Raw genomic sequence first — 23,622 nt, 5'->3', positions numbered from 1 at the left:
ATAGCACCGGAGTGTGTTATTCCTTCTCTGGTAGAATTTGAAGAAGAATCTACCTGAGTTTTTCTATGATTTTAGCCGGAGTAGTTAAGATCATATTGCTGTTTCTCGGCCATCTGAGGAGAGGTAAACTTCAGATCAGGGGACAGCGGGCAGATTAATCTGCAAAGAGGTATGTAGCAGCTTATTATTTTCTGACAATGGAATTGATGAGAAAATTCTGCCATACCGATATAATGTAAACTCAGCCTTAAATGCAGTAGCAGCAACTGGTATCAGGCTGTCATGTATGTATATTTTACACTTCAGTATTCTGGGGAGTGGCACTTCACTGGAATTATACTGTATGCATAAAACTTTAGCCTAATTTGCAGGGACTAGCAACAGGCTTTTTAATAACACTCAATTTATTAATGTTAAACGTTTTTTGCTGGCATGTAAAATCGTTTAATTTTCTGAGGTACTGGGTGAAAAAATGTTTTGGGCACTATTTTTTTCCACTTGGCAGTCGTTTTATTTAATTTATGACAGTTTACTGATCTCTCTCACTGTTATGTGTGAGGGGGAGGGGCCTTTTTTGGCGCTTTTGCTACGCATCAAAAAATTCAGTCAGAAGTTTATTGTCTTCCCTGCATGATCCGGTTCATCTCTACAGAACTCAGGGGTCTTCAAAACTTGTTTTGAGGGAGGTAATCACTCACAGCAGAGCTGTGAGATTGTAGTTGACTGTGATAAAAAAACGTTTATTTCTGTATTTTTTTTCTGCTATCAGGGTTAGTTATCCTTTGCTAATGGGAGCAATCCTTTGCTAAAATTGTGTTTTTTACAAAGATTTGATGCTATAACTTTTCAGTTTATTAATTTTCAACTGTCATAACTTTTTCTGTGCTTCTTATAGGCACAGTACGTTTTCATATTATAGTAAATTACTTGAAAAGTATTTCCAAGTTGCTAGTTTATTTGCTAGTGTGTTAAACATGTCTGATTCAGAGGAAGATATCTGTGCTATATGTGCTAAAGCCAAAGTGGAGCCCAATAGAAATTTATGTACTAACTGTATTGATGCTACTTTAAATAAAAGTCAATCTGTACAAATTGAACATATTTCACCAAACAACGAGGGGAGAGTTATGCCGACTAACTCGCCTCACGTGTCAGTACCTGCATCTCCCGCTCGGGAGGTGCGTGATATTGTAGCGCCGAGTACATCTGGGCGGCCATTACAAATCACATTACAGGATATGGCTACTGTTATGACTGAAGTTTTGGCTAAATTACCAGAACTAAGAGGTAAGCGTGATCACTCTGGGGTGAGAACAGAGTGCGCTGATAATATTATGGCCATGTCGGACACTGCGTCACAATTTGCAGAACATGAGGACGGAGAGCTTCATTCTGCGGGTGACGGTTCTGATCCAAACAAACTGGATTCAGATATTTCAAATTTTAAATTTAAGCTGGAAAACCTCCGTGTATTACTAGGGGAGGTGTTAGCGGCTCTGAATGATTGTAACACAGTTGCAATACCAGAGAAAATGTGTAGGTTGGATAAATATTTTGCGGTACCGGCGAGTACTGACGTTTTTCCTATACCTAAGAGACTTACTGAAATTGTTACTAAGGAGTGGGATAGACCCGGTGTGCCGTTCTCACCCCCTCCGATATTTAGAAAGATGTTTCCAATAGACGCCACCACACGGGACTTATGGCAAACGGTCCCTAAGGTGGAGGGAGCAGTTTCTACTTTAGCTAAGCGTACCACTATCCCGGTGGAGGATAGCTGTGCCTTTTCAGATCCAATGGATAAAAAGTTAGAGGGTTACCTTAAGAAAATGTTTGTTCAACAAGGTTTTATATTGCAACCTCTTGCATGCATTGCGCCTGTCACGGCTGCAGCAGCATTTTGGTTTGAGTCTCTGGAAGAGACACTTGAATCAGCTCCATTAGATGAGATTACACACAAGCTTAAAGCCCTTAAGTTAGCTAACTCATTTATTTCAGATGCCGTAGTACATTTAACTAAACTTACGGCTAAGAATTCCGGATTCGCCATTCAGGCACGCAGAGCACTGTGGCTAAAATCCTGGTCAGCTGACGTTACTTCTAAATCTAAATTGCTTAATATACCTTTCAAAGGGCAGACCTTATTCGGGCCCGGGTTGAAAGAAATTATCGCTGACATTACAGGAGGTAAAGGCCATGCCCTGCCTCAAGACAGAGCCAAACCTAAGGCTAGACAGTCTAATTTTCGTTCCTTTCGTAATTTCAAAGCAGGAGCAGCATCAACTTCCTCTGCACCAAAACAGGAAGGAGCTGTTGCTCGCTACAGACAAGGCTGGAGACCTAACCAGTCCTGGAACAAGGGCAAGCAGGCCAGGAAACCTGCTGCTGCCCCGGGAACGGATCTAGTGGGGGGCAGACTTTCTCTCTTCGCCCAGGCTTGGGCAAGAGATGTCCAGGATCCCTGGGCGTTAGAGATCATATCTCAGGGATACCTTCTAGACTTCAAATTCTCTCCCCCAAGAGGGAGATTTCATCTGTCAAGGTTGTCAACAAACCAAATAAAGAAAGAGGCGTTTCTACGCTGCGTACAAGATCTTTTATTAATGGGAGTGATCCATCCGGTTCCGCGGTCGGAACAAGGACAAGGGTTTTACTCAAATCTGTTTGTGGTTCCCAAAAAAGAGGGAACTTTCAGGCCAATCTTGGATTTAAAGATCCTAAACAAATTCCTAAGAGTTCCATCGTTCAAAATGGAAACTATTCGGACAATTTTACCCATGATCCAAAAGGGTCAGTACATGACCACAGTGGATTTAAAGGATGCTTACCTTCACATACCGATTCACAAAGATCATTACCGGTATCTAAGGTTTGCCTTTCTAGACAGGCATTACCAGTTTGTAGCTCTTCCATTCGGATTGGCTACGGCTCCGAGAATCTTCACAAAGGTTCTGGGTGCTCTTCTGGCGGTACTAAGACCGCGAGGAATTGCGGTAGCTCCTTACCTAGACGACATTCTGATACAAGCTTCAAGCTTTCAAACTGCCAAGTCTCATACAGAGTTAGTACTGGCATTTCTAAGGTCGCATGGATGGAAGGTGAACGAAAAGAAGAGTTCTCTCTTTCCACTCACAAGAGTTCCCTTCTTGGGGACTCTTATAGATTCTGTAGAAATGAAGATTTACCTGACAGAAGACAGGTTAACAAAGCTTCAAAATGCATGCCGTGTCCTTCATTCCATTCAACACCCGTCAGTAGCTCAATGCATGGAGGTGATCGGCTTAATGGTAGCAGCAATGGACATAGTACCCTTTGCACGCCTACATCTCAGACCGCTGCAATTGTGCATGCTAAGTCAGTGGAATGGGGATTACTCAGACTTGTCCCCTACTCTGAATCTGGATCAAGAGACCAGAAATTCTCTTCTATGGTGGCTTTCTCGGCCACATCTGTCCAGGGGGATGCCATTCAGCAGGCCGGACTGGACAATTGTAACAACAGACGCCAGCCTACTAGGTTGGGGCGCTGTCTGGAATTCTCTGAAGGCTCAGGGACAATGGAATCAGGAGGAGAGTCTCCTACCAATAAACATTCTGGAATTGAGAGCAGTTCTCAATGCCCTTCTGGCTTGGCCCCAGTTAACAACTCGGGGGTTCATCAGGTTTCAGTCGGACAACATCACGACTGTAGCTTACATCAACCATCAGGGAGGGACAAGAAGCTCCCTAGCAATGATGGAAGTATCAAAGATAATTCGCTGGGCAGAGTCTCACTCTTGCCACCTGTCAGCAATCCACATCCCGGGAGTGGAGAACTGGGAGGCGGATTTCTTAAGTCGTCAGACTTTTCATCCGGGGGAGTGGGAACTTCATCCCGGAGGTCTTTGCCCAAATACTTCGACGTTGGGGCAAACCAGAGATAGATCTCATGGCGTCTCGACAGAACGCCAAGCTTCCTCGTTACGGGTCCAGATCCAGGGATCCGGGAGCGGTTCTGATAGATGCTTTGACAGCACCTTGGACCTTCGGGATGGCTTATGTGTTTCCACCCTTCCCGATGCTTCCTCGATTGATTGCCAGAATCGAACAGGAGAGAGCATCAGTGATTCTAATAGCGCCTGCATGGCCACGCAGGACTTGGTATGCAGATCTAGTGGACATGTCATCCTGTCCACCTTGGTCGCTACCTCTGAAACAGGACCTTCTGATCCAGGGTCCCTTCAAACATCAAAATCTAATTTCTCTGAAGCTGACTGCTTGGAAATTGAACGCTTGATTTTATCAAAACGTGGTTTTTCTGAGTCAGTTATTGATACCTTAATACAGGCTAGGAAGCCTGTTACCAGAAAGATTTACCATAAGATATGGCGCAAATACTTATATTGTTGCGAATCCAAGAGTTACTCATGGAGTAAGGTTAGGATTCCGAGGATATTGTCTTTTCTACAAGAAGGTTTAGAAAAGGGTTTATCCGCTAGTTCCTTAAAGGGACAGATTTCAGCTCTGTCCATTCTTTTACACAAACGTCTGTCAGAAGTTCCGGACGTTCAAGCTTTTTGTCAGGCTTTAGCTAGGATCAAGCCTGTGTTTAAAACTGTTGCTCCACCATGGAGTTTGAACTTAGTTCTTAATGTTTTACAGGGGGTTCCGTTTGAACCCCTTCATTCCATTGATATCAAGTTGTTATCTTGGAAAGTTCTGTTTTTAATGGCGATTTCCTCGGCTCGAAGAGTCTCTGAGTTATCTGCCTTACATTGTGATTCTCCTTATCTGATTTTTCATTCAGACAAGGTAGTTCTGCGTACTAAACCTGGGTTCCTACCTAAGGTGGTCACTAACAGGAATATCAATCAAGAGATTGTGGTTCCATCTTTGTGTCCTAATCCTTCTTCGAAAAAGGAACGTCTGCTACACAATCTAGATGTAGTCCGTGCCCTGAAATTTTATCTACAGGCAACTAAGGATTTTCGACAAACGTCTTCCCTGTTTGTCGTTTATTCTGGTCAGAGGAGAGGTCAAAAAGCTTCGGCTACCTCTCTCTCCTTTTGGCTTCGTAGCATAATACGGTTAGCCTATGAGACTGCTGGACAGCAGCCTCCTGAAAGAATTACAGCACATTCTACTAGAGCTGTGGCTTCCACTCGGGCCTTTAAGAATGAGGCTTCTGTTGAACAGATTTGCAAGGCTGCAACTTGGTCTTCTCTTCATACTTTTTCCAAATTTTACAAATTTGACACTTTTGCTTCTTCGGAGGCTGTTTTTGGGAGAAAGGTTCTTCAGGCAGTGGTTCCTTCCGTATAAAGAGCCTGCCTGTCCCTCCCGTCATCCATGTACTTTAGCTTTGGTATTGGTATCCCATAAGTAATGGATGATCCGTGGACTGGATACACTTAACAAGAGAAAACATAATTTATGCTTACCTGATAAATTTATTTCTCTTGTAGTGTATCCAGTCCACGGCCCGCCCTGTCACTTTAAGGCAGGTAATTTTTCCATTAAACTACAGTCACCACTGCACCCTATGGTTTTCCTTTCTCTGCATGTTTTCGGTCGAATGACTGGTAATGACAGTTAGGGGAGGAGCTATATAGCAGCTCTGCTGGGTGAATCCTCTTGCACTTCCTGTTGGGGAGGAGTTAATATCCCATAAGTAATGGATGATCCGTGGACTGGATACACTACAAGAGAAATAAATTTATCAGGTAAGCATAAATTATGTTTTTCCAAAATCTCCAAAATTATCATGGAGCAATAGTTTGTGCTGCTGGTAGCTCCAGCATGGCCTAACAGGTTTTGGTATGCGGATCTTGTTCGGATGTCCAGTTGCCAACCTTGGCCACTTTCTCTAAGGCCAGACTTTCTATCTCAAGGTCCATTTTTTTCCATCAAGATCTCAAATCATTAAATTTGAAGGTATGGAAATTGAACGCTTAGTGCTTAGTCATAGAGGTTTCTCTGACTCAGTGATTAATGCTATGTTGTAGGCTCGTAAATCTGTTTCTAGAAAGATTTACTATCGAGTTTGGAAGACTTACATTTCATGGTGTTCTCATAAATTCTCTTGGCATTCTTTTAGAATTCCTAGAATTTTACAGTTTCTTCAGGATGGTTTGGATAAAGGTTTGTCTGCATGTTCTTTGAAAGGACAAATCTCTGCTCTTTCTGTTTTATTTCACAGAAAGATTGCTAAACTTCCTGATATTCATTGTTTTGTGCAGGCTTTCATTAGATCAATCTCTCCTCCTTGGAGTCTTAATTTAATTTTGAAGGCTTTACAGGCTCCTCCGTTTGAGCCTATGCATTCTTTGGACATTAAACTACTTTCTTGGAAAGTGTTGTTTCTTTTGGCCATCTCTTCTGCTAGAAGAGTTTCTGAATTATCCGCTCTCTCTTGTGAATCTCCTTTTCTGATTTTTCATCAGGATAAGGCGGTTTTGCGGACTTCATTTAAATTCTTACCTAAGGTTGTGAATTCTAACAACATTAATAGAGAAATTGTTGTCCCTTCCTTGTGTCCTAATCCTAAGAATTCTTTGGAGAGATCCTTACATTCTTTGGATGTGGTAAGAGCTATGAAATATTATGTTAAAGCTACTAAAGATTTCAGGAAGACTTCTAGTCTATTTGTTATCTTTTCTGGTTCTAGGAAAGGTCAGAAGGCTTCTGCTGTTTCCTTGGCTTCGTGGTTAAAGCTTTTAATTCATCAAGCTTATTTGGAGTTGGGTCAAGCCCCTCAGAGAATTACAGCTTATTCTACTAGATCAGTTTCCACTTCGTGGGCTTTTAAGAATGAAGCTTCAGTTGATCAGATTTGCAAAGCAGCAACTTGGTCTTCTTTGCATACATTTACTAAATTCTACCGTTTTGATGTATTTGCTTCTTCAGAAGCAGTTTTTGGTAGAAAATTTCTTCAGACAGCTGTTTCAGTTTGATTCTTCTGCTTATGTTTTAAGTGTTTCTTTTCATTTATGAGAATAAACTTATATTTTGGGTTGTGGATTAATTTTTTACAGCAAAAAATGGCTGTTTTTATTTTTATCCCTCCCTCTCTAGTGTCTCTTGCGTGGAGTTCCACATCTTGGGTATTGCTATCCCATACGTCACTAGCTCATGGACTCTTGCCAATTACTTGAAAGAAAACATAATTTATGTAAGAACTTACCTGATAAATTAATTTCTTTCATACTGGCAAGAGTCCATGAGGCCCACCCTTTTTTGATGGTGGTTATGACTTTTTTGTATAAAGCACAATTATTTCCAAATTCCTTTGTTGATGCTTTTTACTCCTTTCTTTATCACCCCACTACTTGGCTATTCGTTAAACTGAATTGTGGGTGTGGTGAGGGGTGTATTTATAGGCATTTTGAGGTTTGTGAAACTTTGCCCCTCCTGATAGGATTGTATATCCCATACGTCACTAGCTCAAGGACTCTTGCCAATATGAAAGAAATTATTTTATCAGGTAAGTTCTTAAATAAATTGTTATATATATATATATATATATATATATATATATAATATATATAATATATATATGTGTGTGTGTGTGTATATGTAGGAGGAGGCAAAGTCACCCCAGCCAAAGGCTTAAATACTCCTCCCACTCCGCTCATCCCCCAGTCATTCTTTGCCTTTCGTCCCAGGAGGTTGGCAGAGAAGTGTCAGAATTTTTAATTTTAGTTTTTGTCTCTTATGGAGGGTTAGTACTCTTGGGCTTGGGACAGGAGTTTTAAGTAGTCCTGTCAGTCTCTCAGTGAAGGCTTGGATGAAAGAGTCCGGAGATGCAGGGAGAGGAGGGGAGAGTCTTTCTGCGAAACCATCCCGACTCAGATCAACAGCTCCTCAAGCAATGAGCGTTGTCTAACTTCGCTCCGCTGCTTGCTTTTTTCTCTCAAGTCCATGGTGGAGACAATGCTACTATCCGTCACGCTTGAAAGGCCTTGTTCCTGTTCATTGGTGTAGATTCCGGTAAGATCATTTCAATTTACTTTATTCATAAATGTACTGTAATGTGAATTTTTTTCCGAGAGGCTACCAACTTGCGGGCCCAACTTATCATAAGGGTCTCAGTGAGTCTCTTGTAGTATCTTGGAATCGAGGGTTAATATCTCCTGAGGGGTGTTTATTGATCAGGTGGGTTTATAATCATGTGTATGTGATTCAACCTCCTTATGTGTGAGGAGCTCGTGGTTTGGAACATTGAGGCCTTTGGAAGTGACGCAGCCTTTTGGTTTGGGCACGCTTTTTTGGACGGTTCACCTTGTGTTCGGGCGTGGTTACGTTCCGTTTTCCATTTCTGCATTCCCGACCGTGTGGCAAAGGACATTTTCTAGTCCACAGGGATCTGGTCATAGGAGGTGGTGAGTGCCCCAGCCATTGGGGGTGTCAGGTGCCGTTTTTGTTTTTACTACTTTAGTCCATATTTATATATCCTCTATGCAGTTATGGAGGATTCTAATGCTGAGACTGTGCTAATTTTAGATTCAGATTCAGTTACGGAGGATTCTGATAATGAGACTATTTTATTTCAGATTTTGTGTCCGGTGACGAATACGGATTGGCCTTGTTGACACATGTCAACCAGTTTTGTTCCGTATGCCGTTTCAGAGCGCCTGGTTCCTCGGGCTCGGGGAATCAAGGGACTGCTGAGCCATCCGCCTCTGGGGTCCTGTCCTCCGAGAGACGAGTTCCCTACCGATTCATACTACTACACATGCGGGTAACCCTGTTTCTGATTCCTCCATGCAGGGTGGCGTGTGACCCCCCCCCGGAGGTTGCAGCACGTTTTCCCGTCCACATGTTGGCGATTGTTCATTTGCAGAGTCCAGGCGTTTCTTTGAGAATGTGCTTGTGCCGTATTGTCCCAGGACCTTCCGCCTTCGGGAGGGCCTCTATAGTTCCCCTCGGGTGTAACTGTCCCTGAGTGTTGTGCCTTTTGTTACAGGATTGCGCGCCTTCACGTATTGGTCAGACATATTTCTTTAACAAGATATGACGAGTCCACGGATTTCATCCTTATGGGATATCGCCTCCTGGTCAGCAGGAGGAGGCAAAGAGCACCACAGCAGAGCTGTATATATAGCTCCTCCCTCCCCCCCCCCCCTCCAGTCATTCTCTTTGCCTGTGTTAGTGATAGGGAGAGGTAAAGTGAGGTGTTAGTTTAGATTCTTCAATCAAGAGTTTATTATTTTTAAAGTAGTGTCACTGAGTGCTACTTTGTTACAGGGTGTAGCCTAGGCCAGATCAATCTCTGCAGGAAAAAGAAAGAGAAGCATTTGGTGGCTTTTAAGCAATAGGAACTGGTGGGACATAATTCTCACTGCGCCTACTATATTTCTTTGCTGCCCTATTCCAGATAGCCTAAGCTCTCTCAACTCAGGCTTATCTTGTCCACAGGGCTATGGGAGGGAGAGAGAGAGACCTCTTACACCTGCTGGACTGCCATGCTGTTGCACAGCTACGAGGTAAGTGCTAACTTTATTTTTCTGGGGATGCATTCTCTCAGAAGTAAGTGGGCACTATTTTAATGCATTCACATATCAAGTGCTAAGTTATTGATGGGCTCCTTATTGTGATGGGCTGAGATACGTTGTACAGACTCTGGGGCTGGTTGGAGTCAGTGTTACATTTCGCCCAGCAATTTTTTCCATCCCATGTGCAGGGCTAAGTTGAATAGGCTCCTTATTGTGATGGGTAGCTCTATATTATAAAGACTCTGGGGAGTAAGTATACCTACTGGGAGTTGCAATTAGAAGGTTAAAGAGTTAAATGCTTCCCACGCAAAGGACAGGTCAGACTTCACTGTAACTATGGTGTGCGCGCTGAGAACTCCCGGGGTTCAAACCTAGTCTTTAGTGCATAGTGATTTCAGTCTCTAGTGCAGAGCGATAATTATAATGTTTACAGCGTTATTTGTTTTATTTGAGTTTGTTCCCGGTGTCAGAACGCCATGGATGTTGATGGCTACTGGGTGAATGGGAAAGGTGACGCCCACGATGGGCGGAGTTCTCTTCCCGCCGTTTTGAGCTCCTTACTCCATCTCTGATCACGGTAACGGTGAGAGTGTGGGAGATGGAGTACTGTTACGCCCACGAAGGGCGGAACTTCACACACACTAATTTTGAGTACAGTCGCTAGTGCGGCAGAACATTTTTCTCAGCTTAGTGGCGATTAGTGCTAGACTTATATAAACGTCCGGACAGATTTGTTAGTAACCTCTGTTGGCTAAACTCTTGTGGACTCTTGAGCACCTTTGTCACATTAAAAATAAGGTTAAGCAGGTCCAGTACTGTGTGTTTGCTACTTGCATGTCAGTCTACAAGGCACAATAAACGCACAATAAAATTTTTCTGTGTGATCTTTATTTTGCAGATTCCGTTGCTTGGGTCAGTATGATAGGGCCCTACAACAGCACATAACAGATAATTTTCTTTTAAATTTAAAGAAACAGTACTGTTTGTTTTCTACATGTCACAATTTGAGATTAATTTTGAACCACAGGCAGTTCTCTGTGGTTTCTTACAGTGTACATTGTGATGTTTATTTACACTAAGATATTCCTGTAAAATTTAAAGTCACAGTAACGTTTTTGTCTCTGTAAATTTTAGTAACAGACCTATAACTGTTTTCATTTTTTTCATCCTTGTGGACTGTAGGATGGTAATCAAATGCACCATAATGGGTTAATTTTAGATTTTAAGAGACAGTAGCGTTTTATCTGTGTACTTTCTCATAAATGAATGGCCCAAATCACATGTACAGAATTTTTTTTTCCACTAGGGGCACAGTATTGCTTTCTATGTGAAAAAGTTTTATTGATTTTGCATTTAACTCCTTCTATGGCGATTGCTGTTTGGGAGTCTATTCACAATGTCCTCCAATTTGCCCTTTATTTCCGTACAACGGCAGGGCTAGAGGAATTGTTTTTGATACATGATACTTCCATGTTACTGAGAATCTCATTTTCATTTGGAATGATACTTAGGTAGTGCCTATATTTCATAGACCCTTCTACGGCGATTGCTGTTTGGATGTTTGTCTATGGCCACTAAATTCTCCTATAGCTTCCATCAAAGTTTTATGGTCCACAGCTTGTGCCCTGCTCCCTTCATACTCCATTCAGGGGTTGGGACGTATCATATATTTTACATACGGTAAAATCATGGGCATTTCCTATTCTTTCAAGCTTGTTTTCCTCATAACGCTGTATCAGCTGAATGGCTTCACGTCCTTCCTTGATCTCATACCCTTAGAGGTTAGTCCTCTGAAAATTTTTGTAAGGGAGCACACACCAGGGTTTACACAACCATCGGTGTTCTTGACAGGTGTGATGGTATACTAGTTGGAAACATTGTATGAGACTATTAGTCATCTCCGGCGAGGTTCACTCAGCCTTTCATCCTTCTGAGGTTGATAAAATGAGCAGCGCCTTGAGACCCTTACAGGGGATTTACTGTGCTTTGCAAGTACCCAATTCTTACATTGTCAAATGTTAACCAGCTCACAGAGCCTTAAAAGATAGCTCAGCACGCTAAGTCACTGTGGCTGAGGTATGTAGCAATTCATGGGTTGCAGATTTGAGTTTTTTCCCTGGATAAGATCCAGAACTGAATTCAGCTTTATATTGGCTAATAGGGGATCGAAATCCCCGGTGACTTAGTGGGTAAGCAAACAGTCTTCCAGATTAAAGGCCAGCAGTTTGAATCCAGCCTTTGTTGCCTGGTTTTAGAATGTGTAGTTTGATTTTATACAAGAATTCTATACCCCTTATTTTAATTCTTCTTTTTCAGTTGGATAAGGGAGATACAGGACCCCTGAGCATTAGAGATAGTGTCTCAGGGATACCAGCTGGAATTCGGAAATTCTTCCCCCAGAGGAAGGGTTCTTTTTTCTCGATTGTCTGTAGACCAGATAAAGAGAGAGGCGTTCTTGCACTGTGTAAGAGGCCTCTCCTCCATGGGAGTCATCTGTCCTGTTCCTACTCAGGAATAAGGACAGGGGTATTTTCTTTCAACCTGTTTGTAGTTCCTAAAGAGGAGGAAATTGTTTGGAATGGAAACTATCCGTTCCATGCTTTCAATGATCAAAAAGGTCAACTTATGTCAACATTGGATTTAAAGGATGCATTCCTTCATTCCTATCCACAAAGATCATCACTAAGGTTCTGGGGTCTTTATTGGCGGTTCTACGACCTCAGTGGCGCCTTATCTGGAGGACATTCTGATCCAGGCGTCATCTTTTCAACTAGCAAAGTCCCATACGGACATCATACTTCCTTTCTAGGGACCCGCAGGTGAAAGGTAATCTTGGACATAAGTTCGCTGGTTCCTCAGACACGAGTACTTTTTCTGGGATCTCTAATTGACTCTCTATCCATGAACATCTTTTTGACGGAAGTCAGAAAGTTAAAGATCTGAATACATGCCGCATCCTTCAGTCCAATTCTCAGCCGTCAGTGGCTCAGTGCATGAAGGCAATTGGATTGATGGTGGCAGTAATGGACATCATTCTCATCTCAGACCTCTACAACTGAGCATGTTCAGGCGATGACATAGAGATTGTGTAAATTTGTCTCTTCCGATAAATCTGGATCGGGAGACAAGGGAATCTCTTCTTTGGTGGTTGTCGCTGGATCATCTGTCCCAAGGGACATGTTTCCGCAGACCCTCTTGGGTGATAGTGACAACGGACGCCAGCCCGATAGGATGGGGTGCTGTCTGTAACTTCCTGAAGTCTCAGGGTGTGGGGTCTCGGTCAGAGTCTCTATTTCCCATCAATATTATGATGTTGAGAGCAATATTCAATGCACTTCAGGCTTGGCCTCAGTTGGCTTCGGCCAAATTCATCCGATTTCAGTCGGACAACATCACGACTGTGGCGTACATCAATCATCAGGGAGGAACAGGGAGTTCCTTATCGATGACAAAGGTATTCAAGATAAGCTCACTCTTGTTATCTGTCAACAATATACATCCCAGGAACAACTGGGAAACTGATTTTTTTGAGCAGATAGACGTTTCATCTTGGGGAATGGGAACCTGATTCTCAGATGGGACAGACCGGAGCTGGATCTTATGGCGCTTAGTCAGACTGCCATACGGATTCAGGTCCAGGGATCCTCAGGCCGATCTGCTAGATGTCTTGGCAGTGCCTTGGTCGTTCAACCTAGCTTATGTGTTTCCTCTGTTTGCTCTCCTTTCCCGGGTGATTGCTTGGATCAAACAGTAGAGGGTTTCAGTGATTCTCATCACTCCTGCGTGGCTTTGCAGGACTTGGTATGCCGATCTGGTGGACATGTCCTCTCTGCCACCATTGAAGCTTCCATTGAGGCAGGACCTTCTCATTCAGGGACCCTTCCATCATTCAAATTTAGTTTCTCTGCAGCTGACTGCTTGGAGATTGAACGCTTGATTTTATCTAAGCGAGGGTTCTCTGTTTCGGTCATTGATACCTTGATTTAGGCACGTAAGCCTGTTACTAGAAAGATTTCCCTTAAGATATGGCGTAAATATCTTTATTGGTGAGAATTCAAGGACTACTCATGGAGTAAGATTAGGATTACTATGATTTTATCTCTTTTTCAAGAAGGTTTGGAGAAAGGGTTATCGGCAAGATTTCTGCTTTATCTATTTTGCTACTCAAACGTCTTGCAAATTTTTCAGATGTTTAATCTTTTTGTCAGGCTCTGACTAGAATCAGGCCTGTGTTTAGACCTATTGCTCCTTCTTGGAGTTTGAATTTAGTTCTTAAGGTTCTTCGAGGGGTTCCGTGTGAACCTATGCATTCCATAGATATTAAGTTATCTTGAAAAGTTTTATTTTTGGTTACTATTTCTTCTGCTTGCAGAGTTTCTGAGCTTTCCGCATTACAATGTGATTCTCCTTACCTTATTTTTCATTCCAATAAGGTGGTGTTACGTACCAAACCTGGTTTTCTCCTACATTCGTGTGTCCGGTCCACGGCTTCATCCTTACTTGTGGGAATATTTTCTTCCCTAACAGGAAATGGCAAAGAGAGCACAGCAAAAGCTGCCCATATAGCTCCCCCTCTGGCTCCGCCCCCCAGTCATTCTCTTTGCCGCTCTGAACAAGTAGCATCTCCACGGGGATGGTAAAGAGTATGTGGTGTTAGCTGTAGTTTTATTTCTTCCATCAAGAGTTTATTTTAAAATAGTACCGGTTTGTACTATTTACTCTACAACAGAAAGTGATGAAGAGTTCTGTTAAAAGAAGAGTATGATTTTGGCAACAGTAACTAAAATCCATTGCTGTTCCCACACAGGACTGTTGAAACCAGAGAACTTCAGTTGGGGGGAACAGTTTGCAGACTTTTCTGCTCCAGGTATGACTAGTCTCTTTTCTAACAAGACATAGTAATGCTAGAAGACTGTCATTTTCCGTCATGGGACCGGTAAGCCATTTTCTTAGACTCATAACAGAATGAAGGCTTATAAATGGGCTCTATACTGGTTGACACTATTGTGGGCTAAATCGATTGATTTATATAATATTTATATGACTTTTGGAGTGTGTTTGTGATATGAAACACTTTTGGGAACGTTTTTATTACGCCTGGCAGTTGGTTAGACAGCTAATCTAGTCAGGAAGGCCCCTTCACTCTGGTATGCAGAGGGAGGAGGCCTCATTTTCGCGTCTCTGTTGCGCAGTTACTTTTGGAAGCAGTGCATGCAGCTTCATGTGAGAGGGTCCTGTGGCCATAAAAACGATTTCTAGAAGGCTTATTTCTGTGGTGAATAACCCCCAAGGAAGGTAAAAGCTGCAGCAAAGGCTGTGGCAGGGACTGTAGTGGGTTCAAACTGGTAAATTAAACAATTAGCTCCGGTTTGCTCATTTAAGGGGTTAGAGACTTGAAAATTGTGCAATACTTTCAAAGCATTAAGACACTAGGGTGTAAATTTTGTAAAGATCGGATATTTCCTTCATAGTTTTTCAAGCATTCAGAAATAAAGTGTGCTCTGTTTATTATTTAAAGAGACAGTAACGGTTTTGTTTAAAAACGATTTCATTGCATTAATAGCCTGCCAAAGTCTGTCTAACATGTCTATACCTTCAGATAGCATATGTTCTGTGTGTATGGAGGCCAAGGCGGTTCCCCCTTTAAATGTATGTTCAAATTGTGCCATAGCGTCCAAACAAAGTAAGGACAGTACTGTCACATTTAATAAGGTTGCCCAAGATGATTCTTCAAATGAAGGTAGTGGGGATAGTTCATCATCCTCTCCTTCTGTGTCAACACCAGTTTTGCCCGTGCAGACGACACCTAGTACATCTAGCGCGACAATGCTTGTTACTATGCAGCAATTAACTGCAGTAATGGATAATTCTATAGCAAATCTTTTATCCAAACTGCCAGCATTTCCCAGAAAGCGTGATTGCTCAGTTTTAAATACAGAGGATGAGCAAGTTGGCGCTGACGATAATTTATCTGTTATACCCTCACATCAATCTGAATTGGCAGTGAGGGAGGGTCTATCTGAGGGAGGAATTTATGATTCAGGAAAAGTTTCTTAGCAGGCAGAACCTGATATTGTGGCATTTAAATTTAAGTTAGAACATCTCCGCGCCCTGCTTAAGGAGGTGCTAACTACACTTGATGATTGTGACTCTTTGGTGATTCCAGAGAAATTGTGCAAAATGGACAAATTCCTAGAGGTCCCTGTGCACGCTGATGCCTTTCCGATACCCAAGAGGGTGGCGGACATAGTGACCAAGGAGTGGGAGAAGCCAGGTATACCTTTTGTCCCACCTCCTATATTTAAGAAAATGTTCCCTATTGTCGACCCCAGAAGGGACTCATGGCAAACAGTCCCTAAGGTGGAGGGGGCAGTTTCTACGTTGGCCAAGCGCACGACTATTCCAATTGAGGACAGTTGTGCTTTCAAAGATCCTATGGATAAAAAATTGGAAGGATTGCTTAAAAAGATATTTGTTCAGCAAGGTTTCCTTCTCCAACCAATTTCGTGCATTATTCCTGTCACCACGGCGGCGTCTTTTTGGTTCGAGGAACTAGAAAATTCGCTCCATAAGGAGACTTCATATGAGGAAGTCATGGACAGAATTCACACACTAAAGTTGGCTAATTCCTTTATTTTAGATGCCGCTTTTCAATTGGCTAAATTAGCGGCGAAGAATTCAGGTTTTGCAATAGTGGTGCGCAGAGCGCTTTGGCTAAAATCTTGGTCGGCGGATGTGTCGTCCAAGACAAAACTGCTTAATATTCCTTTCAAAGGTAAGACCCTTTTCAGGCCAGAATTGAAGGAGATTATTTCAGACATCACTGGGGGAAAGGGCCATGCCCTCCCACAGGATAGGCCTTTCAAGGCTAAGAACAAATCTAATTTTCGTTCCTTTCACAATTTCAGGAACGGACCATCTCCTAACTCTGCAGCCTCTAGACAAGAGGGTAACGCTTCCCAGCCTAAACCAGTGTTGAAACCAATGCAAGGCTGGAACAAGGGTAAACAGGCCAAGAAGCCTGCTGCTGCTACCAAGACAGCATGAAGGGGTAGCCCCCGATCCGGGACCGGATCTAGTAGGGGGCAGACTTTCTCTCTTTGCTCAGGCTTGGGCAAATGATGTTCCGGATCCCTGGGCACTAGAAATAGTCTCTCAGGGGTATCTTCTAGAGTTCAAGGAACTTCCTCCAAGGGGAAGGTTCCACATGTCTCGCTTATCTTCATACCAGATAAAGAGACAGGCATTCCTACATTGCGTAGGGGACTTATTAAAGATCGGAGTGATACACCCAGTTCCAGCAGTGGAACAAGGTCTGGGTTTTTACTCAGACCTGTTTGTATTTACCAAAAAAGAGGGAACTTTCAGGCCAATTCTGGATTTAAAAATTCTAAACAAATTCCTCAGAGTTCCATCATTCAAAATGGAAACCATTCGGACGATCTTACCAACAATCCAGGAGGGTCAATACATGACTACCGTGGACCTAAAGGATGCGTACCTGCATATTCCTATCCACAAAGATCATCATCAGTTCCTGAGGTTCGCCTTCTTGGACAAACATTACCAGTTCGTGGCTCTTCCATTCGGTTTAGCCACTGCTCCCAGAATTTTCACAAAGGTGCTAGGGTCCCTTCTAGCGGTTCTAAGGCCGAGGGGCATTGCTGTAGCACCTTACCTAGACGACATCCTAATCCAAGCGTCGTCTCTTTCCAAAGCAAGGGCTCATACAGACATTGTTTTAGCCTTTCTCAGGTCTCACGGGTGGAAGGTGAACGTAGCAAAAAGTTCCCTGTCCCCGTCCACAAGGGTTCCCTTTCTGGGAACAATAATAGATTCTGTAGAAATGAAGATTTTCCTGACAGAGGTCAGAAAATTAAAGCTTCTAAACGCTTGTCAAGTTCTTCAATCTATTCCTCATCCTTCCATAGCTCAGTGCATGGAGGTAATAGGATTAATGGTTGCAGCAATGGACGTGGTTCCTTTTGCTCAAATTCATCTAAGACCATTACAACTGTGCATGCTCAAACAGTGGAATGGGGATTATGCAGACTTGTCTCCCCAGATTCAAGTAGACCAGGTAACCAGAGACTCACTCCGCTGGTGGTTGACTCAGGATCACCTGTCTCAGGGAATGAGTTTCCGCAGACCAGAGTGGGTCATCGCCACGACCGACGCCAGTCTCTTAGGCTGGGGCGCGGTCTTGGACTCCCTGAAAGCTCAGGGTCTATGGTCTCGGGAAGAGTCTCTCCTCCCGATAAACATTTTGGAACTGAGAGCGATATTCAATGCGCTCCTGGCCTGGCCTCACCTAGCGAAGGCCAGATTCATAAGATTTCAGTCGGACAACATGACGACTGTAGCGTACATCAATCATCAGGGGGGAGCAAAGAGTTCCTTGGCGATGAGAGAGGTATCCAAGATCATCAAATGGGCGGAGGATCACTCCTGCCACCTATCTGCAATTCACATCCCAGGAGTAGACAACTGGGAGGCGGATTATCTGAGTCGTCAGACTTTCCATCCGGGGGAGTGGGAACTCCACCCGGAGGTCTTTGCCCAGTTAACTCAACTATGGGGCACTCCAGATATGGATCTGATGGCGTCTCGTCAGAACTTCAAGGTTCCTCGCTACGGGTCCAGATCCAGAGATCCCAAGGCGAGTGGACTAGTGGATGCATTGGTGGGGCCTTGGTCGTTCAACCTAGCTTATGTGTTTCCACCGTTCCCTCTCCTTCCCAGGCTTGTAGCCAGGATCAAACAGGAGAAGGCCTCTGTGATTCTGATAGCTCCTGCGTGGCCACGCAGGACTTGGTATGCAGACCTGGTGAATATGTCATCGGCTCCACCATGGAAGCTACCTTTGAGACGGGATCTTCTAGTACAAGGTCCATTCGAACATCCAAATCTAGTCTCTCTGCAACTGACTGCTTGGAAATTGAACGCTTGATTTTATCTAAGCGTGGGTTTTCAGATTCAGTTATAGATACTCTGGTCCAAGCCAGAAAGCCTGTGACTAGGAAAATTTATCATAAGATATGGAAAAAATATATCTGTTGGTGCGAATCCAAGGGATTCTCTTGGAGTAAAATTAAAATTCCTAGGATACTTTCCTTTCTCCAAGAAGGTTTGGATAAAGGGTTGTCAGCGAGTTCTCTAAAAGGACAGATATCTGCTCTGTCTGTTTTGTTGCACAAACGTCTGGCAGCAGTGCCATTTGTACAGGCCTTAGTCAGAATCAAGCCTGCCTACAGACCCATGACTCCTCCATGGAGTCTAAACTTAGTTCTTTCAGTTCTTCAAGGGGTTCCGTTTGAACCTTTACATTCCATAGATATTAAGTTACTATCTTGGAAAGTTCTGTTTTTGGTTGCTATTTCTTCTGCTAGAAGAGTTTCTGAATTGTCTGCTTTGCAGTGTGATCCACCCTATCTGGTATTCCATACAGATAAGGTTGTTTTGCGTACCAAACCTGGTTTTCTTCCAAAAGTGGTTTCCAACAGGAATGTTAACCAGGAAATAGTTGTTCCTTCTCTGTGTCCGAATCCAGTTTCGAAGAAGGAACGTTTGTTACACAACTTAGATGTGGTCCGTGCTTTAAAATTCTATTTAGAAGCAACAAAGGATTTCAGACAGACTTCTTCCTTGTTTGTCGTTTTTTCTGGTAAGAGGAGAGGGCAGAAAGCTACTGCTACCTCTCTTTCTTTTTGGCTGAAAAGCATCATCCGATTGGCTTATGAGACTGCCGGACGGCAGCCTCCTGAACGAATTACAGCTCACTCTAGTAGAGCTGTGGCTTCCACATGGGCCTTCAAGAACGAGGCTTCTGTTGATCAGATCTGTAAGGCAACGACTTGGTCTTCTCTGCATACTTTTGCCAAATTTTACAAATTCGATACTTATGCTTCTTCGGAGGCTGTTTTTGGGAGAAATGTTTTGCAAGCCGTGGTGCCTTCCTTTTAGGTAACCTGACTTGTTCCCTCCCTTCATCCGTGTCCTAAAGCTTTGGTATTGGTTCCCACAAGTAAGGATGAAGCCGTGGACCGGACACACCAATGTAGGAGAAAACAGAATTTATGCTTACCTGATAAATTTCTTTCTCCTACGGTGTGTCCGGTCCACAGCCCGCCCTGGCTTTTAGTCAGGTTTAAAATTTTTTGTTTCTGCACACTACAGTCACCACGGCACCCTATAGTTTCTCCTTTTTCTCCTAACCGTCGGTCGAATGACTGGGGGGCGGAGCCAGAGGGGGAGCTATATGGGCAGCTTTTGCTGTGCTCTCTTTGCCATTTCCTGTTAGGGAAGAGAATATTCCCACAAGTAAGGATGAAGCCGTGGACCGGACACACCATAGGGGAAAGACATTTATCAGGTAAGCATAAATTCTGTTTTCTTCCTAAGGTAGTTTCCAACAAAAATATTAATTAGGTCATTATTGTTCCTTCATTGTGTCCTAATCCTTCTTCTAAGAAGGGGCGTCTGTTACATAACTTGGACGTGGTCCGTACTCAGGCGACTAAAGAATTTCGTCAATCATCTTCATTATTTGTTGTTTTTTCTGGAAAACGTAGGGGCCAGAAAGCTACGGCTATCTCTCTTTCTTTTTGGCTGAAGAGTATCATCCGTTTTGCATCTGAGACTGCTGGACAGCAGCCTCCTCACAGAATTATGGCTCATTCTACTAGGGCTGTGGCTTCCTCATAGGCATTTTTAAGATGATGCTTCTGTTGAACAGATTTGCAAGGCTTCAACTTGGTTGTCTCTTCACACTTTTTCCAAATTTTACAAATTTGACACTTTTGTCTCGTCTGAGGCTGTTTTTGGGAGAAAGGTTCTTCAAGCAGTGGTGCCTTCCGTTTAGGTTCCTGTCTTGTCCCTCCCTTTCATCCGTGTCCTATAGCTTTGGTATTGTATCCCATAAGTAAGGATGAAATCCGTGGACTCGTCATATCTTGTAAAAGAAAAGGAAATTTATGCTTACCTGATGTATTTCTTTTACAATATGATGAGTCCACGGTCCACCCTGTCATTTTCTAAGACAGGTCTTTATTTTTGTTAAACTTCAGTGACCTCTGCACCTTTGGCTTTTCCTTTCTCTTCCTAACTTTGGTCGAATGACTGGAGTGGGAGGGAAGGGAGGAGCTATATATACAGCTCTGCTGTGGTGCTCTTTGCCTCCTCCTGCTGACCAGGAGGCGATATGCCATAAGTAAGGATGAAATCTGTGGAGTCGTCATATCGTTAAAGAAATTTATCAGGTAAGCATAAATTTCCTTTTTTCAGTTATTGAATGACCCTATCTTTACCAGATACAGGGATTTTCAGTCTGCTAATTCGAATGGCGCACATCATTAGACATGTGGGGATGAAGTAATCTCCTGATTGTCATTTGTTTGAGATCTTTCCCAGTTTTTGAAAGACATGGCTCCGTTTAGCTGGTCCTGCGGGTAGGCCTGTGTCTTTTTGGGCATTATATTTTATTTATATCCGATGGGATGTCTTTTGTTTTTGTTTCCTTCTGGGATTGATACTCTTTATTACTTATTCGGAAGTTGTTTTGGACATGTTAATCCCGTGTTAAAAATGTCTGTTTTTTTTCCCCTATGAGGGAGATTTTATGCAGATTTCCGGTTGGGACCCTAGGTGCAGGGTGGTCCTGTCTGGTTCGTTTGGTCTTGCGGCTGTTCAGACACGTGGTGCTGTTCTGCTCGGTTGGTCCGGTAGAAGCACAGAGTGCTCAGGTTATCATGTTCAACTAAGCATTCGAGAGGACCTGTTGGTCCCTGAGGCGGGAAGGATTGCTTCCGTTATAGCCTTCATTCATAGATGGCCGGGCAGGGGAGTTTTCCGCTGCGTCACTCTGACATCTTATTTCATCAGAACTTAGTTTTCCTCCCCTATGTGGTGGAGGGTTGGAGGACTTGACACCCCTTACCGCAGTTGAGCGGTTTTGTCTTCATTTTTAGGCCTCTGGATTTGTCCTTTCAGGCTTGATCCAACAGCTTGTTCAGGATAGCTGTCTAGCATGCGGTTTGCAGTTTGAAACCAGTTGCAGCTCTTGACACCTTGCAGGTGTACGTGTAAGCGGTTTATAGTGTACTCGATGAAGCTCTTACTCTTTGACGTGTACTGTCTGTCTTAGTTTGGGCCTTCTTCCATTGTTTCTGGGTGAGTTGGATCTTCTTTTTAAGATCTGTGTTTTCGGGTGATGGTTGTTCCGTGTGGGGACTTTGTTTTGCTCTGTGTTTTTCGGAGCTGCGTAGGCTTAGTGCCTTTACCTTCCTTGTGTCCTCTGCTTGTGCGGAGGTGATAGGGAGACTAGTCCTGCTAGTAGGATTCTTTTGACCTTGAGGTATCCCTTGGTTATCCTGAGGCTCTGAGAAATATCTTAACACAACTTCTAGCCTTGCTCCTTGGAGCGTTGGACTTTAGCTAGGGGTGGTTCCTTCCTTTGGTCAGGGCTTTCGAGTTCTTCTCGCTATCCGGATTCTCTGGATATTCATCCATATCCCTTGTGTCTGGCTTTTTGGCCAACTGGGGTGTTTAGTTCTAGGGTAAGGTTTTCCTGAACTATTAGGTGCATCATGGAACAATCGTTTGTGTTACTGGTGGCTCCAGCATGGCCTCACAGGTTTTGGTATGCGGATCTGGTTCGGATGTCCAGTTGCCAGCCTAGGCCACTTCTGTTAAGGCCGGACCTACTGTCTCAAGGTCCGTTTTTCCATCAGGATCTCAAATCATTAAATTTTGAAGGTATGGAAATTGAAGGCTTAGTACTAAGTCATAGAGGTTTCTCTGACTCAGTGATTAATACTATGTTACAAGCTCGTAAATCTGTCTCTAGAAAGATTTATTATAGCGTTTGGAAGACTTACATTTCATGGTGTTCTCATAAATTCTCTTGGCATTCTTTTAGAATTCTTAGAATTTTACAGTTTCTTCAGGATGGTTTAGATAAGGTTTTGTCTGCAAGTTTCTTGAAAGGACAAATCTCTGCTCTTTCTGTTTTATTTCACAGAAAGATTGCTATACTTCCTGATATTCACTTTTTTGTACAGGCTTTAGTTCGTATTAAGCCTGTCATTAAATCAATCTCTCCTCCTTGGAGTCTTAATTTGGTTTTGAAGGCTTTACAGGCTCCTCCATTTGAGCCTATGCATTCTTTGGACATTAAACTACTTTCTTGGAAAGTGGTGTTCCTTTTGGCTATCTCTTCTGCTAGAAGAGTTTCTGAGTTATCTGCTCTTTCTTGTGAGTCTCCTTTTCTGATCTTTCATCAGGATAAGGCAGTTTTGCAGACTTCTTTTCAATTTTTACCTAAGGTTGTGAATTCCAACAACATTAGTAGAGAAATTGTTGTCCCTTCCTTGTGTCCTAATCCTAAGAATTCTTTGGAAAGATCCTTACATTCTTTGGATGTGGTAAGAGCTTTAAAATATTATGTGGAAGCTAATAAAGATTTCAGGAAGACTTTCAGTCTATTTGTTTTATTTTCTGGTCCTAGGAAAGGTCAAAAGGCTTCTGCTATTTCCTTGGCATCTTGGTTGAAACTTTTGATTCATCAAGCTTATTTGGAGTCGGGTCAGGCCCCGCCTCAGAGAATTACAGCTCATTTTACTAGATCAGTCTCCACTTCGTGGGCCTTTAAGAATGAAGCTTCAGTTGATCAGATTTGCAAAGCGGCAACTTGGTCCTCTTTGCATACATTTACTAAATTCTACCGTTTTGATGTATTTGCTTCTTCAGAAGCAGTTTTTGGTAGAAAAGTTCTTCAGGCAGCTGTTTCAGTTTGATTCTTCTGCTTTTGATTTAAGTTTTTTTCTTTCATTTATGAGAATAAACTTATTTTTTTTGGGTTGTGGATTAATTTTTTCAGCGGAAAATGGCTGTTTTTATTTTTATCCCTCCCTCTCGAGTGACTCTTGCGTGGAGTTCCACATCTTGTGTATTGCTATCCCATACGTCACTAGCTCATGAACTCTTGCCAAATACATGAAAGAAAACATGATTTATGTAAGAACTTACCTGATAAATTCATTTCTTTCATATTGGCAAGAGTCCATGAGGCCCACCCTATTTATGGTGGTTATGATTTTTTTTGTATAAAGCACAATTATTTCCAAATTTCTTTTGTTGATGCTTTTTACTCC

At 42.9% G+C, this 23,622-nt stretch overlaps 1 protein-coding gene across 1 annotated transcript in view; it reads left to right on the top strand.

Annotated features, from left to right (window-relative positions):
* The window catches only part of RBM27 (RNA binding motif protein 27), a 647,841-nt gene that overhangs the window by 303,405 nt on the left and 320,814 nt on the right, over positions 1–23,622 (top strand). The gene's annotated exons all lie outside the window — the stretch shown is intronic.

This window comes from Bombina bombina, chromosome 6 (assembly GCF_027579735.1).
Source record: "Bombina bombina isolate aBomBom1 chromosome 6, aBomBom1.pri, whole genome shotgun sequence".
NCBI classification, from domain to species: Eukaryota; Metazoa; Chordata; class Amphibia; order Anura; family Bombinatoridae; genus Bombina; species Bombina bombina.
The sequence above is the reverse complement of the archived record's forward strand: the minus strand, read 5'-3'. Positions and strand labels throughout refer to the sequence as shown.